Source organism: Tamandua tetradactyla, chromosome 1 (assembly GCF_023851605.1).
Source record: "Tamandua tetradactyla isolate mTamTet1 chromosome 1, mTamTet1.pri, whole genome shotgun sequence".
Classification (NCBI taxonomy): domain Eukaryota; kingdom Metazoa; phylum Chordata; class Mammalia; order Pilosa; family Myrmecophagidae; genus Tamandua; species Tamandua tetradactyla.
The window spans coordinates 189753955-189772328 of NC_135327.1; the positions used below are offsets into that span (position 1 = coordinate 189753955).

General features: G+C 35.5%; 1 pseudogene; it reads left to right on the plus strand.

The window, feature by feature from the left end:
• Positions 1-16821: 16821 nt before the first annotated feature.
• On the plus strand, positions 16822-17990 carry LOC143687687 (glyceraldehyde-3-phosphate dehydrogenase pseudogene; annotated as a pseudogene).
• The last annotated feature ends 384 nt before the right edge of the window (positions 17991-18374 follow it).

The following is an 18374-nucleotide window of genomic DNA, read 5'->3' on the forward strand; positions in this document are numbered from 1 at the left end:
AGACTAACCCTTTTGCACATACTGGGAGTATGTATATCTGACCCAATCTATCTGGTGGTGGCCTGATGGATTAAACAGGACATTCATCACGTTTGTCATCACAGAACTTTCCCTGAGTGTAGCTCACAGAATTCTCCTACAGAACACTGTGAATGAGTGTTTTTTGTAACCCTAAACATTTAAAGAGAGACTTATCAGAGCATTAGTTGGATACACCCTAAGAAACAGATGTCTTAGAGTCTATACTCAAGCAGTATCATGTTAAAATATCAAAACATCCAGGTTTCAATGAAAGATTATAAAACATACATCAGGAAGCAATGGACTAGGAAAAGGAGAAGATTAAAGCAATAGAAACCATCAATAAAGACCAGACCTGGAACATTTCAAAGGTTTAAAAAAATGGTCCCCAAATATGCTCAAAGAGTTAAAGGAAAACATGGACAAAGAACTAAAGGAAGACTGGAAAATGATAGATAAACACAAAGAGAATATCAATAAATAAATGGAAATTGTGAAATGAATAAAATTGTACTGAAGACCACAGTAATAGAAATTTAAAATTCCCTAGAGGGGTTCAACAGCAGATAGCATCTGGCAGAAGAAAGAATCAGTGCACTTGAAGAAAAACAATAGAAATCGCCCTGTCTGAAGAGGAGAAAAAGAAAGAATGAAAAAAAGAAAATGAGGAATATGTGGTACACCATCAAGCATGTCAGTATAGGCATTGTGTGAGTCTTGAAGAAAATGAGACAAATGGACAGAGCAAATATTTAAAAAAAAAAACCATGGCTGACAACTTCCCAAATTTAAGGAAAGGCATGAATATACACATCCAAGATGTACCCTAAACTCCAAAAGGATAAACCTAAATAGATCCACCTGTGGATCTGTGGGACTGTCGATGCTGATGACATAGGTCTACTTGCCTACTGGCAGAGCGACTTTCACATTTATGGGGAAGAACCTTCAGGCTGAAGGATACAGATATTAGCAGTTGTTAGGTCAGCCAGGTCATGGAGTATAAGTGGGTCACTCACAGTGTCTCTTACAGACCGCCCCTTTGCCCTTCCACTCATTCACACATCATGTTATACTCCATCTCCTCACTGTGTCTTCAAACTGGTCAATAAATTGGTCAATAAAGCAGCAATATCCAAATTAATGACAAAACAATTTAAAGTAGAAATAATAAAGAAATAGGACCTAGTGTCTGCTGCTATAGATAATAATTGTGATAATCAAATTATATTACTTCTGCCAATTAATCCTGGCAGTTTTGTATTTTTTTTTTCTTTTGTCTGCTGGTTTACTGACATGGAGAGGTAAAAAATGTACAGATAAAAGAAGAGTCTCTCTGAGTAGAAGCATCTCTTCACTGATAACCAGGACTCTAGTTTCTATAGAAGCTAAAGTTGCAGAAGAAGAGGTATATATGTCCCCCAGAATGGTTAAGAGGGACCACTCTTATTCAATTTAATTTTATTGCTATAGATACCACATTTACTTTTATTACTGTAGATGCTGTAGCTTTGTTTGAGAACCTAGTCATCTGTGATGTGACTCTCCTATTGAGGCCTTCCAGAAATCTCCTTAATCAAACTTGATTTCTCCAGCACCATGCTGTTTTCCAGGTCATGAAGTGTAGAAGGCAGTATTGCTTGTACTTCAGCTGAATCTGCTTCACAGTATTGTTTTGCTTTGATCTCTATACAGCCCACTTTCCCCAGTGTACAGTTTCTCTGATAAATTACTGTAGGTCATATTGGGGAATGGTTGGTTGATGACATTACTGTATATAATTACTGCAGTTTTATGGGTCTTACCTTACAGATACCAGAATTATGCATTACAGCTGGCTTGTGGTATGTGAGAGCTGATTCTGCACATTGCTTCTCAACTCTGTGTTCAATGACACCATATTTTTAGCTTGAAATCAGTCATAGATATTCCAGATATAGGTAAATGCTATAAATATAGGCTTAACTTTTGAGAAAGCTGATTTATCAATATTCCACTGGTACTAGACCTCCCTTTTACACTATGGACTCTCTTTCTGAGAGTTTGCTCAAATATGGGAATGGGGCAACAGACTGATTCTTCCATGGTGGCAGCTGACATCAGTCGTCAACTCACCAACTCTTGTTGTTTTTCCTGTACAAGTAAAAACCTCATTGGCTGCCCATCCTCCTCATAGTATATGTAAGTAATAGTATATGTAGCCATTGACACAAATTTTGGGGAATCAAAACCCCTGGAAGCTGTCTTCACAGAAATTATACACATTGTTATCTGATTGTTAAGCACTGTCAAGCTAGTCTCTGCTAGTCTGTAATTCTTTTATCTACATTGAAGCTACAGAGAGTAGTTTCATAGCAGTCTCCCTTAGAATCAACTCTGGCCTACAAGTCACTGAGCTTTCAGGAAGGCTACACACCTTTCATTAGTGAATACCTTTTGCTTTAGAGAAAAGAATATTCTATGAATTCTTCCAAAAGCAGGAGAATATGACCATTTCCTAGGTTGTGTGGTTTTATATAATAATCTCATCCAAAATGTTGAATTCTGTGAGCCTTTTGACTTTATCCTCAAATGTCTGTCAAGGAAACTCTAGGATCTCCACCTGATTTGCTACTTTAACCCCAAGCATTAGAGAGCCAATCCAGTAATGCCTTAGGACTATATACATGTTTACTTCTAAATACATTAAAATTTGAGGAGTAGTGCATTAATCTAGCTAATGCCATTCAATATAGCTTCCAAAGAACAGAGAAGACTTAGGTTGGTTCAACAAATATTTTTGTGCTCCTCTTCTTCTCCAGGCTCTGTTGTCGGTGCTTGGCAGAGTTTTGGGTGCTTTAGTGAAGGTGGCTTTCCAGTACTGATTTTCAAACAGCAATGGAATCTGCAAAAAGACCCATGTTGCTGATTAGGATGTACAGAAAGGCATTATTACAGGGCTCTTGGTGAGGATGGAGAAGTTGTTAGCTATACAGATACTCTATTTGGTTGGTTTTTAGAAGGCCAGATTTCTTTCTGAGGACTATATTCAAAATTCTCACATTTGTTCTTTTTCTACATCGAAACCCTCAATACCCTATTCTTTGAAAATTGTTCAAAGTAAAACAAACAAGCAAAAAGATTTCATGAGGATAGATATTTGAAATCTAAGATGCTAGGTTGTATACATTATGGCTGAAAACTCTATGGAGATCCTTCAGAACTCCTTTAGGTAGAATATCCATAAGGATTTACTGTTTGTTTCACTCAAGAGTTTCTAATAACAGATCAGGCCAAATAAAGAATCCAACTTAGACTGGGATTGAGATTGGCATCTTGAGCCATTGAACTAATAGAAAATCAAAGGATCTTTATGTCATTTGCTCTTTTGTTCCACACATGTATTTTATATTTAAAATCATAATATTGCATGATACATTGATGTCAAATTTATTTAAAATAAAAATATCCTGTTTCATTCTTAATGATCTGTTCTAAGGCATGGAAATTATTTCCATCACTTTTTTTTTCTCTTAATCTTTCCTGTTTTTAAGATTTTTGTCCTGTCAACCTTTCCTTCACTAATATTAGTCTCTCCCTCCCCTTCTCTCAGTTCCAATTCATTCTGAATTATGCGATTTGAAATCCACATACTTGAAACCCTTCAGATTAAACCCACTTCATTCTAACCTAACAGACAATATGCATTAGAAAAGATTTTATTGCCATGCAATTTCTCTTCTTATTAAAAATGTATTCTTTTTTGTTTTACTACTTAGATGTTTTATATGTTCTATCTCCCCAGTTTACACAGCAAGCTCATTAATGCAAGAACAACTTCATATCCTTAATTATATCATTCATTGACATACTCATGTGCATTGTTTCAAGTATATTCATAAGTCTATTATTTACTCATCAATTTTATTATGCATTGTCAATTATTTTTCTATTACTACTCAGTGCATATTTGTAGTGCTTAGAGATGTCACTATTATCCAGTTGGAATCTAGAGCCTTATAAGAAATACTGCTATATCTTATAATATATAATATTATATATATTATGTAGTTCATAAAGTCCACAGGGCCTGTTTTGCTATTTCTAATCTCTTTTCTCCCAAGTACCCAGATTTCCAGTTTTGAGATCAATTATTGGCTTGATGATATGTTGAAACGGATCTATATAGATTAAAAGAGGGGAGACGATGCAGTGACAAATGTCTGTTTCAATAACCTATTCCTGAAATGATATATGTATCAGATTTGAAAGAAGAATCAGTATAGTAAAGGAGAATTCCACATAGTAACTCTGAAGTCTCATGCTATTCCTTATTTTCTTTATTTACTTTTCTGGAATATTCTGATAAAGCTCCTGGTCTCTGTTATATTCAGATATTAGATTTTTTAAAAATGATTTTACGGTGCGTCTCTGAATCTGTTTTTATTAATTTAACAATTGCTCACATGTATTTACTATTTACCAGGAACTCTTCTAAGAAGTATACAAATAGTAATTCTTTAGATCCTTTTAATACCTTCCAATATAGTATCCTCAATTGACAAATGAGAAGCTGAGGCACCGAGATGTAAGTTAACTCTTCCCTAGTCAAAAAGCTAAAAAGTGGCAAAGCAGGAGTTAGAATCCATGTCATCTATCTCTAGTCTGTGTATTTTCTATGATATGCTGATTATCAGTTTATTTCTACAAAGAGAACAGTAGCATTAATTGCATGATAGAAAGTTAGCATATTTTAGCCGGAAGACTTCCTTGGTCAATATGCTTTGTTTTTTGCAATACAAAAAAATTCATATTTACTAGTTAAGAAAAAAAATATACCGTAAAGGTCAAAGAAAATCTATCTGATCGCAGAGCATACTTCTTGATCAAGTCCCATGGGAGGCAGATTCCCACCCTTTCATTTACTCTTTAGAATAATGTAGCTTCTCTTATCTGCCTCTCTTGCTTTCTCCTGCATTTAATTCTTTATGTACAAAACTGCCCAAAGTGACTTTAATTGTGATTTCCTAATTGCTTTCACTTTCAAGTCTTTTTGGTGTAATTATTCAGGTTTCATATTTGTGTTAGAGACTTCATTACTCTAGTGCTCTGAGAATTATTGACATATGCAAATGAGAGCCAGATTCTTTGTAGTGAGTTATCTGTGGTCAAGTTGGCTTTGTGATTAGTATTTCTATCCAGGCCCAGGAAATCTTTCCTGATTTAGTTGAATGATTGCCAATGATGGAAACTTGCTCAATATTTAAAAGGTAGAAGTGAAGTAGGTAACAGCTATTCTTGAAAGGATCAGGGATATTAAACCTAGAGACTTCATCAGTGTTCTACTTTGATGTTCACTCCACAAACTCCTATTTGGAAGATGCAGCAGCTTCTCAGACTTTTTCCTTAGTTTCCGCTCTGTCTTTGTGACAAGCAGTGAAAATTTCCCCATGATCTCTCGTTTTAGTACCTGTACTCCTGCACTTCAGTCTGAGATCTACATCTGTGCATTGATGACTTTTAGCAGCTTCTACCCAGACTTTCCAATGCATCTTTCTTGACACCTCTTCCTCAGCACTTCAAACAGTTATGTAAGATTGTAATTGTGTATAAACCCCTTTAAACACAGATTGATTCGTTCCATTGAAGAAATCCTAGCTCATGTGTCTTTGTAATACCTCAGGAAAATTTTGGGGTTTGTATTTCATAGGCAATAATTCCCAAAGTCCTAGGCAATTAAATAAATCAATTTTAAAAATATTGACTATTCTTAGGAGAGTAGCAATGTATATAAGGTGTGATATTTTTCTCCTTTATCTGTAACACAAATTTAATGGCTTAAAATACCAAAGTACCATGTATGTATGACAATAGTACTGCTTGAATGAGTTTTTGAATAGCTCAGTAATGGGAAAGAGAGAACACTAATCCCTAAGAGGACATTAATGTCAGTGTCCCTTGAAATTAATGCACACTGAGTAGACTCATATTATCAAGAAGGATTTAAATTCCTTCCTACTAGATTTAAACTTTTCCTTCATGGTTGGAAGCAGAAAAGAAAATGAAGGCATGAAAATAAGGAATGCCACCTGTTAATGGGAATTCCATTTATTTAAACAGCCTGAGCATACAGACCTAGTAAAACTATGTTAAAAGGCAATTATAGTTTGCTAAGCTTGATTTTTATATTCTGAGTTTTTTTCTGGTAATAAAACTTTCAACTCTTATGAAGATAATAGCTGTATCAAAGAAAAAGATAATTGAACCAAAAAATAAAGCTAAGGCAAGCTTACCTCATAGACATGATAATGATAAGACCAGAAGAAGGTTGAGCAGACAAGACAAAAGCCTCACTCCACTGGAGCCCAATGTATTGGATACTAGTAATTTTCCTTTTCTTAATACTTTTATAAAGAATCACATGCAGAAGAAGTAAATAGGAGGAAAAAACAAAGTCACTCAAATGAAGAGAAGCAAAAAAAAAAGGATTTTACAATTAAAGTAATCGTTTTAGTGTTCTCACTAATTCAATTTTTAATAAGATATTTTTTCCAGATTTACAAGTCATTATAACTGTAAAGCTAAAGATATGATTTGAAAATTATAAATATTTCATTTTAATATGGTATTTATATAATTTTTAAGTAAATATTTGCAGAATATCCTCAGTACAACTTTATGATATATAGTCCTGCTTTAACCTTAGAAGCAGTTGAGAAGGTAGTATTTACTCTATGAGGATTTAAGATTGATTATGCATCTGTGCAAGAAATGCTTCTAGATTCAATAGAAAAGTTCCAGATGAGAAATGAAAGGGGATTTTAAATTTAAGATGTGCAATAAAACACAACTTGGGGACACTTTTAAGTATTAGCAAAAGGCTTCTTGCTTGGCTATCAGCATTTCATATCTTAATTTCAATAAGAACATGGATTTGAGGACCAACACACCTGGATTTAAATATAAATCAAATATAGATTACAGTGGGGTGATATAATATACTTAATGTCTCTACATCTCAGTTTCCTCATAGATATACTAGAGTAAATAATAGCACACACCTCATGGGATTTTGAGATTAAATTATTTAACTTAAACAGAATACTTAGAAGTATATCTGCTCATAGTAAGGGTGTGTTATAATTATTAGTTGGGGAAACAAAATCTTTTTTACAAGAAAATTATTTGTATAATGACATTCTATTGTTAATCAGTCTTTTAACATAAATTTAAAGAGTGTGAAAGTTGTTATTGTATTTTTGAATGATGGAAGAAAGCACTTGCCTAGACATGACAAAAGAGTTTTAGGCAGTATAACATTTATTTGAAAAATTTCAAAATTTATAGTAGGTATTTGACAAATTAAATTGAGGAAAGTTTAGAAAATACAAGGCAGAAAGACTGGAGTGTTTCAGGACTAGACCCATTTTCATATTTTTCAAAGGGTAACATCTCTGAAACTACTCATAAGCAAAGTCAGTGTGATAATGTTTAGGCATTAAGGAATCAAAGGTAACCTTATTATACATTGAAAGCTTGTTGTTTACTAAAGTCACTGGATAGCCACAATATCTCAGAATAGTGCAAGATAACACAACAGATTTTACCTTATCTTCCTAAATCAGCTTTCATAATCTCTGGCATTCACTTAAATACACAATATGCATAAAAGTTCTCTCTGAATGTTTTCTATTAATTTAAGAACATGAAGTAGTATTGAATGCCTATCTTTTGAGCCTCACATAAAATATATGATGCCAGTAGTTAAAAATATATATTATGTTAGATAAACTTTATAATACAAAACTTGAGGCTAGGGAACTTCAGCCCATAATTTTAAGTAATCTCATGGATCTTAAAATAATATAGGTTGAGAATCATATCATGGCTATTTCCATCATTTGAAACGTAAACCTTTCTAATATCATGATATGAATTGATAGCATTAAGTTTAAACATTAACTTTACTCTATGTATGGAAATAATATTATTTAAATAGCACTGTGAGATTATTATACTCGTAAAACTAGACATCTTCACAGTTTAGGTAAAAGTATAAGACTATTTTATAGCTAACATTCTCTTCTGACTAAAAGAGAAGGACTTATTAAATGGAATGGAATAGAATTTAACCATAACACAGAACAGATTTGGTATTACAAATGTAAAACTGACGAATATCTGTATTTATTATATATAGTACATTATATATATATATATACACATATGTGCTGCAATTTTAAAAATTCTTTCATTGTGCTTTTTTCAATTTGTAAGTCAAATTTACTATGTTAATACGTTAAATGTATATATATAAGAAAAGCTTATATGAAACTTTAGAACTTTAAAGATCAAATATGCCAACACCTTCATTTTACTATGATATTGAGGCCACTGGTACTTGCCTCCTAGCTCCAACTCATCTGTCGTCTCACAATGTCTCTGTTCCAAGCAACAATCCATTATATTCATTTAGCCAAATGAACTAATATATATATAATATATATTTTTAATATGCTTAATATATAAATATAATATATTCAGTATATAAAATATAATATATATTATATATAATAACATAGTGAACTAATATCATTCAACAGATGTTAGTTAAGCCCTTACTGCATACCAGGTATTATTCTAGAACCAGGAGATGCAGAATTGAAAAGAAGCTTAGTTGAAAAGGACAAATTTGACATGTACATAAATGAGTGTAACAGATTGTCATAAATATTTTAATAGAAGTATGAAATCATTGAGTATGGAGTTTTCATTCATATCTGAATTGGTGGTGTGAGGCAGGTATAGAATGTGAAACTTAAGCTTAGTATTAAGATATGAATAGGTATTTCTGGGCAAGATATAAAGATGCTGTCAATAAACAGAAGGGCTGAAGCCTAGGATTTAAGTAGACTAGGAGAGAAGAATTGGAGAATGAAGTAAGGAATATGAGGAGAGAGGCAGAGGGGAAATAAAAAGTGACTTTTTAAAAAAAATGGTAAATAAAACTTGATTTAACTTTATTTTTTATCATTCAACTCATAATACCATCCTTACTGACAGTTGTGGCCAACTCAGAGAATAGTGCTTTGCTTTATTTCCCTAAAATACTCAATCTTTACATTATAATGTCTATTCTTACCTTTAGCCATGCCAATGCAGGTATCCTCATCTCACATCCAAATTATTTAAAAATATTGGAACATTTTTGGAGAATGCATTTTTATAGGTAAAAATATAATTTTATTGCCTTAATTGCACTGTTCCCTTTCTGCTATAAGGAACTTGTAGGTGATATCAGTCAGACAATGGTCAGAGCTATCCTACTGTCAGCTACCATCCAGGTTAACAGTGGACTTGGGCTTGATGAACTCTCCTCTTTTTTTTAATCATTCTACACATCTGCTTTCAGAAGTAAACTATATTTTGGAGCTTTTTTCCTTTATTAGAGAAGTTGTGGGTTTACATAACAATCATGTATAAAATACAGGATTCCTATACACTACCACACCACCAACACCTTGCATTGGTGTGGAACATTTGTTACAATTGATAATAGTACATTTTAATAATTGTACTATTAATTGAAGTCCATGGTTTAACTTATGTTCCCTGTTTATATAGTACAGTTACAGGGAGTTTTAAAAATTTTTATTCCTTTACCATATAAAATATCTAACATTTTCCCTTTTAATCATATTCAGGTATATATTTCAATGCTGTTAATTGCATGCATAATGCTGTGCTACCACCCTTATCCACTACCAAAACATTTCCATCATTGCAAATGGGAACCCCATATATTTTAAGCCTTAACTTCCCACTCCCTATCCCCACCCCGTCCTCTAGCAACTCACATTTTATATTCTATATTTATGATTTTGCCTATTCTAATTGCTTCAAATTTAAAAAGATCATACTTTTGTGTAGGGCTTATTTCACTCGGCATGATGGCTTCAAGTTTCATCCATGCTGTTGCATGTATCAAAACTTCACTTCTTTTCATGGTTCAGTAATTATATGTATCTAACACATTTTATTTATCCATTCATTGGTTGATGGACACCTGGGTTGCTTCCATCTTTTGTCAATTGTGAATAATGTTGCTATAAACATCAGTGGGAAAATATCTGTTCCAGTCCCTGCTTTCAGTTCTTTTTGGGTATATAGTTAGTATTGAGATTGATGGATCATATGGTAGTTCCATACTTAAGCTTTCTGTGGAAACACCAGATTCTTCCACAGCAGCTGAACATTTTAACATTGCCACCAGCAATGACATTTGTGTTCCAATTATCCATCTTCTCTTAAAACTTGATATTTTCCTTTTTTTTTTTTTAATAATCATTCCAATGGGTGTGAAATGGTATCTCATTATGGTTTCCATATGGATTTCCCTGATGGCTAATGTTGTTGAGCATCTTTTCATGTAGTTTCTGGTCATTTGGTCACTCTGGGATTTATTCCTTGAGATGTCTGTTTCTTGGTTTTGAAACTAGCTGATGATAGAACAGAGAATTTCTTGAGCTTGAGCCCTCCTATCAGAAAGGTTTGCCCAAGATGAATGCAGTATACAGGTTTTCCCTGTCTTTCCAGGCCTCTGCCTTGTCCTGAGCTTTTGTTTATTAGTTGTTTTAGAGTTCCCCTCTATACATGAGGGTTTTTTGCCCCCTCTGTTTCCCAGGAGAAAAACCTCCTTCTCCTGGTGTTTGAAGACAATCCTTTGCCTCTGATTGTCTGCCTTTATAAGTTTTTACCTTCCTTTTGTTGTCTCAAGTTGATTTTGCCTAGGGTGCAAACTTTGAGAGGAGGGGCACACCAGAGTGGTCGTTCCCAAGTCAGTCTTTTCCAGCCAGGGAAACAAGACCAGGAACCCAGGGACTTGGGTGCAGATGGCTCCAACATGTCCTGGGAAGGGGATCAGGAAGGGCACCAAGAGATTTTTCACCACCTCCCCAAAGCTGAGCTTTCCTGGCCTGCCCAGCAATTGCAGTCTTTCAGCTAATTGGCATTCACAGCCTTGAGGAAGCACTGCATCTTTAAATCTCCACTGTCTCTGGCCCTTTCCAGAGAGGTTTGAAGTTTGCTTCCACCTTTGTCCATTGTGGGTTGAAACAATAGTGCTCTCAGAGCCAGTTCCCCAGTGTTTCAAATTTGCTAATCAAAAGCCACGATCAGTGATTGGCTGAGCCCACTGATGGTCTTATAGAAGAGGATTTTTATGTCCCTTTCTGTCATCAGCCAGCTATCCAGGGTCTGGACCTGACAGTGGCCTGCTGTGAGAATGGGATGGTGCCAGTAGCCATTGTACAGAGAGAGCAATTTTCTATTCTTTACTGTAATTTACCAGTCTCTTCCTCCTGCTCCTCCCTGGATGCTATTAAGTATTCTTTTCACCTCTGTAGTTTCAAAATAGTTGTTTCAGACAGTCCTTGTCTATTTAATAGTTGTTTTGGTAGAAAGACTGAGTCCTGGAACTCCCTACTTTACCATCTTCCCCAGAAGTTTTTCTCAAAGTAAACTGTCCATAATATAAAGTATCTCCAAAATGTTGTTAGATCAGACATTCTTTTCTTTAAGTTTGAGCTGACTAAATTATCTTTAGAAAATTCAATTGCAAGTAATTTCTGAAAGATTTATTACCTTTAGCCATTGTCCTGTTCAAAACATCAGAAATCATATTGCAGGAGAAACTGTGGAAACACGGCAGAGTAAGAAGTTTTAGGAATCAATCCCTCCGCCAGAACAACTATTTAAGTAGGCAGGAACTGCCTAAATAAAATATTTTGAAATTCTGAGTCCAGTGGAGCACTATTCAGCATCAAAGGAAGAGTAGAAAAAAGTGGCTGGTAATTATTTGTGATGGTTGGGTTCATGGGTCAATTTTGCCAGGTGATGGTACCCAGTTGTCTGATCAGGCAAGCACCGGCCTAACTGTTACTTTGAGAACATTTCATGGACTTAACATCAGTCAGTTTGTGCAACTATGGCTGCTTACATCTACAATAAACTAAGGGTAGTATCTTCCTCAATGGAAGAATCCAATCAGTTGAAGACTTTTAAGGGAGGGGTGGAAATTTCAGTAGTCAGAAGAGAAGTTTTTGTTTCTACTTCAGCTAGCCAGCCTCTCCTGGGAATTCATTGACTACTGTCATTGTTATAGCCAACTCGTGGCCTGCCTTATGGAATTTAGACTCATGCATTCCCACCGTTTGTAAGACACTTTGATAAAATCACATATTTACAGATATTTCCTGTTGGTTCTGTTTCCCTAGAGAAGCCAGCATAATAAATTATGGTAAAGACCAGTAAATTGTTCTCTGCACATGGTAGATACTGTTGCCAAATCCCCACTCTCATGGCAGGCAAGAGTAATTATGGCCCCTGGGGAAGCCTACAGGTGCCAGAGAAGGACAAAAATATATCCACTTCCCCAAGATCCAGGGTGATCATGGGCCAGATAGCTGATAACAATTTTAATTAGCTACTTTGTATTGCTGGGGGCATAACTCAGATGGCAACTATTGTTCCAATCCACCCTGGACAAAGGCAATGGAGGACATGTACAGATGGTGCACTTACTCAGATCTGCAGAGGACAGTTGAAGGGCTGTATTTGCTGTGCAGGTTAAGAAAACACAGCTTTGAGGAGCTGTGGTAGGCTCTGTTTGGGTATCTCTGAGCTTTTTCCAGCTGGGAAAGACTGACTTGGGAAACTCCTCGCAGGTATGTGCCCCTTGCCTCCAGAATTTTCACTCCAGGAAAAAGCAGCTTAGGACAATGAATCATTTAAGAAACATTGAGGCAGATAATCTGGAGCAAAGATTTGCCTGCTAAATTGAAGTCCTGTAGTAGAAGACCTGGAGAAGGCAGAAGATCTCTTTCCTGGAAAGCAGAGGGCACTCAATGGTCTATGAAGAGGGCAACTTCTAAGGCACTAGCAAGCATCATCCCAGAAGAAGATGCAGGTCTAAAAAAGATAGGGAGGGCCTTGCACTTTGCATTTGCCTTGGGTAATCTTCCAGACAGGAGCACTCAAGAGCCTCTTTGTCATATCACCAGCTGGTTACAAACACAAGTAACAGACATCTCAGGGAATGAATCTCAGATTTAAAATTTCAAATATTAAAATGTACAGTATGCAAAAAAAAAAAAGATTACAAGAAAAGCAGGAAATGGTGGCACACCTAAAGGCAGAGGACAAAAATCTGGAAAATATCAACAAAAAAGACCAGACTATGAGCATAGCAGGCAAAAACATAGAAACATATATATCTTCAATATTCTGAAGGAAATGAAGGAAAATGCAGAAAAATACTCAAGTGATATCAGTAAAACAATGAATGAGCAATATGACAAGATCAATAAAGAGATAGAAATCTTTAAAATGAATCATTCAAAAATACTGGAGTTGAAGACCACAATATCCAACGTAAAAAAAAAAAAAACTTTTGGAGGCTTTCTATGGCAGAGTGGAGCTGGTAGAAGAAAGAATCAGCACAAAGACAGGATATTGAAATGAGTCTGTCTGCGAAGCAGAAAAAAAAAACAGGATCATAAAAAGCAAAAATAAGCAAAGAGACCTCTGGCACATCATCAAACATGCCAACTTAAATATTATGTGAGTTCCAGAAGGAGAAGAGAGAAAGAAAGGGGCAGAAGGAATAGTCAAAGAAATAATGAGAGGAAACTTTCCAAACTTAGCAAAAGACATAAATATTCACATCCAAGTAGTCCAGAGAACACCAAGCAGGGTAAATTTAAAGAGAAACAGGCCTAGTTACATACTGATCAAACTGTCAAATGCAAAGGACAAGGAGTTCTGAACGTTGCAAGAGGAAAAATATGTTGTGTACAAGAGAGTTCCAATTAGATTAAGTGCCAATCAATCATCAGAAACCATGAGGGCAAGAAGACAGTGTGTTAAATACTTAAGGTGCTGAAAGAAAACAATTGCCAACCAAGAATAAAATATCCAGTGAGACTTTCTCAAATGAGGAATAGATAAGGACATTTCCAGATAAAAAAAAACTCAGGGATTTCCTCACCCTTAGACCTACAAGCAATGCTAAAGGGAGTTTTTCAGATTGAAAGGAAAGAATACTAGACTGTGGCTGAAAGCAACATAGAGAAACAAAGAACTGAAGTAAAGGTGCCATTTGTGTAATTATAAATGCCCACCCTACTGTATTGCACTTTTTGTACATTTTTTTTACTTCTTCCTACAGATGTTAAAATGTAAATGCATAAAATAAAATGATAAATCTATGGTTTTGGACATACAATTGACTAATATATAAGTGGTAACAAGTACAAAATAAAGTTGGAGGGATGGAGGGATAAAGGAACAGTGTATGCATATGTAATTGAAGTCAAGTTGGTATCAAATCAAATATGCTTGTTATATGTTTGGGCTTTAAAATTTTATTTCTGTGGTAAACACAGAGAAAATATACGAAATATATATCCAGATAGAAATGAGAAGCCATTCAGTATGTACAAAAAGAAACAAATAAGCATAAAAATAGGCATTAGTGGAAGTAAGGACCATAAAAGGTATAAGACTTACAAAGACTAAATAGCAAAATAGAAGAAAGTCTTGTTTTTTCTGAGAGTTTTTATCATAAATAGATTTTGAATTTTCTCAAATGCTTTTTTCTGTATCTATTAAGATAATGGTTTTCTTTCTTCTTTAATCTATTAATGTGATAAATTACATTGACTTTCAGAGATGAATCATCTTTGCATTTTAAGATAAGCTTCACTTTTTGTGATATGTAATATACTTTATATATTGCTGAAGTTTATTTGCTAAGATTTTGTTTGAGATTTATGTGTTTGTATTCACAAGTGATATTGCCTGTTTTTATCTTGCAATGTCTGACTGATTCTGCCATGAGGTTAACTCCATTCTCATAAAATAGGTGGTGAATTGTTCCCTTATTCTTTATTGAAGCAATTTTGTAACTTTAGTACTACTTATTCCTTTAATGTTTGGTAAAATTCACTCATGAAACCACATGTACCTAATTTTTTTTTTTTTTTTTGGTGGGGGAAAGGGGAAGTATAATTTTATCTACAAACTCAATTTCTTTAAAATATATGAGACTAATCACTTATGTATTTCTAATTCAGCATGTTTGATAGTTTATGTTTTTCAAGGAATTGACATTTCATCTAAGTTTTTAAATTTATGGACAGAATTGTTCATATTATTACTTTATTACCATTTTAATCTTTATGGTCTCTTTTCATTCTTTTTTTTTCTTTCTCTTTTTTCTTGCTCAATCAAACTAACAGTTTATCAGTTTTCTTTATTTTTCATGAACTGACTTTTGAATTGATTTTCCATTGATTCTATTACTTTTCTCTTTTTAATTGCTTTTACTTCCATGCTTGTATTTATGCTTTCCTTCTTTCTTTTTGCTTTGGCTGTCATTTGCTCTTTTAGTTTATTAGAGACCTTCGTTATTGATTTGAGATCTTTCATCTTTTTCTATAATATACACTTATTGCTATAAATTTCCCTCTGAGCACTGCATTAGTTTGAGTCTACAATTTATGACCTGTATATTCACTTTCAGTGTTTCAAATTATTATTTTTAATTTTCCTGAAGAGTTTCTCTTTGTCTTATCAGTTATTAAGAAGTGTGTTGTTTATTTTCTAAATATTTGGATATTTTCCAGACACCTTTCTGTTACTGATTTCTACTTGGATTCTGTTATGGTCAGAGAGTATACTGTGTATGCTTTATATTATTTAAAAATTTTTAGGATTTCTTCAATGACCTGAATATGATGTTTTGGTTAATGTTCCATATGCAATGATATTGTTGGGTACAATGTTCTATAAATATCAATTAGGTGAAATTTGCTAATAGTATTTTTCAGGTCTTCTATATACTTGATTTTCAGTATACATGAGATAAGCGTCACTGAGAGAGAAGTGGTGACAACCCTTAGCAAAATTTTGGAGAGGTCTGTTTCTCATTTCAGTTCTCTCCGTTTTTGCTTATATACTTTGAAGTTATGTGATTAGTCGATATACATTTAGGATTTGTGTGTTTCTTGGAATGACCTGGTAAATTCCTTGTTCTTAAGTCCAGTAGTCTGAAATCAATATAACAATTTTAACTCTTTTTTTTAGTGTTTGTATATTATCTTTTTTATTAGTTTTATTTTAACCAATTTATGTCTGTATTTATTTATTTATTTTTTTACATGGGCAGGCACCAAGAATCGAACCTGGGTCCTTTGGCATGGCAGGCAAGCATTCTTGCCTGCTGAGCCACTGTGGCCCGCCCTTATGTCTTTATTTTTAAAATGAGCTCCTCAATGACAGTCTATAAATGAGGCTTGCCTATTCATCTTATGTGCCAAACTCTGTCTTTTTGTTGGTGTGGCTAGACTATTAACATTTATATTTATTATTATTATTGATATGGTTGGATTAAAATACCGACCTGCTGCCTGTTTTCCATTCCATCTCTTCTCTGTTTTTCTGCTTCATTTTGGTTAATTCAGATTTTTTAAAATTCCATTTTATCTATACTGTTGACATATTAATAGCCCCTAAAAAAGTTTAAATGCTCTTTTAGAGTTTATGGGGTACATACTTCCATAATGATTATCTTCAAATAATGATCTACCACTTCACATAGAGAGAGAGAACCTAACAAGGTATATTCTCAATTCCTCTTCCCGCTCATTATGCACAATTTGCCATGCATTTTATTCCTGTAAGTTATATAAACACATAGTACCTTGCTATACTTTTTGCTTTAGACAGTTTTCTTTTAGAACAATTAAAATTAAAGGAGGCTCTCTGCTCCTCCCCGCTAGACAGACAACCGCATCTTCCCGTGCAGTGCCAGCCACATCTCTGAGGCACGATGGTGAAGGTCAGAATAAACGGATTTGGCCGTATTGGACGCCTGGTCACCAGGGCTGCTATACTCTCTGGCAAAGTGCAGGTTGTTGCCATCAATGACCCCTTCATTGACCTCAACTACATGGTCTACATGTTCCAGTATGATTCCACCCATGGCAAGTTCAAAGGCACTGTCAAGGTTGAGAACGGGAAGCTTGTCATCAATGGGAGTCCCATTACTGTCTTCCAGGAGCGAGATCCCACCAACATCAAATGGGGTGATGCTGGTGCTGAATATGTTGTGGAGTACACTGGTGTCTTCACAACCTGGGGCTCACTTGAAGGGTGGCACCAAAAGAGTCATTATCTCTGCACCTTCGGCTGATGCCCCCATGTTTGTGATGGGCGTGAACCATGAGAAGTATGACAGCTCCCTCAAGATTGTCAGCAATGCTTCCTGCACCACCAACTGCATGGCCCCCTTGGCCAAGGTCATCCATGACAACTTTGGCATTGTGGAGGGACTCATGACCACCATCCACGCCGTCACTGCCACCCAGAAGACTGTGGATGGCCCCTCGGGGAAAATGTGGCGTGATGGCCGTGGCGCTGCCCAGAATATCATCCCTGCATCTACTGGCGCTGCCAAGGCGGTGGGCAAAGTCATCCCAGAGCTGAATGGGAAGCTCACTGGCATGGCCTTCCGTGTCTCCACCCCCAACATGTCCATCGTGGATCTGACCTGCCGGCTGGAGAAAGCGACCAAGTACGATGGCATTAAGAAGGTGGTAAAGCAGGCTTCAGAGGGCCCCCTGAAGGGCATCCTGGGCTATACTGAGGACCAGGTTGTCTCGAGCGACTTCAATAGTGACACCCACTCTTCCACTTTTGATGCTGGGGCTGGCATTCCCCTCAACGACCACTTCATTAAGCTCATTTCCTGGTATGACAATGAATTTGGCTACAGCAACAGGGTGGTAGACCTTATGGTCTACATGGCATCCAAAGAGTAAGAGCCCCTGGACAACCAGCCCCAGCGACAGCATGGAGAGGAAGAGAGGCTGTCAGCTGCTGGGGAGTTCTGGCCCCACTCGATCTCCCAGTACTGAGAATCGCCCATCCTCCAGTTTGCATCCCAGACCCCATGAAAAAGGGGGGGGCTGAAAGCCCTACCTTGTCATGTACCATCAATAAATTTTACCCAGCCCAAAAAAAAAAAAAAAAAATTAAAGGAAATATAAATTTTTATCTTTATTTATTCTGTTTACACATTTTTGTGTAGATCCATGTTTCTATCAAGGATGCTGATATATTCATCTGAAGAACTTCATTTATCAGAACTTTTTAGTGCGGGTCTCTCTGTTTTGTTTGTCTGAGAAAGTCTATCCTTCAATTCTGAAGAATTTTTGCTGATGTATCATTTAACACTCTGGTGGTACAAGAGGAGAACAGGTAAAATAGCAAATGTGAGTTTTCTGCTATGTGACAAAAATTTTTTTAGGAAA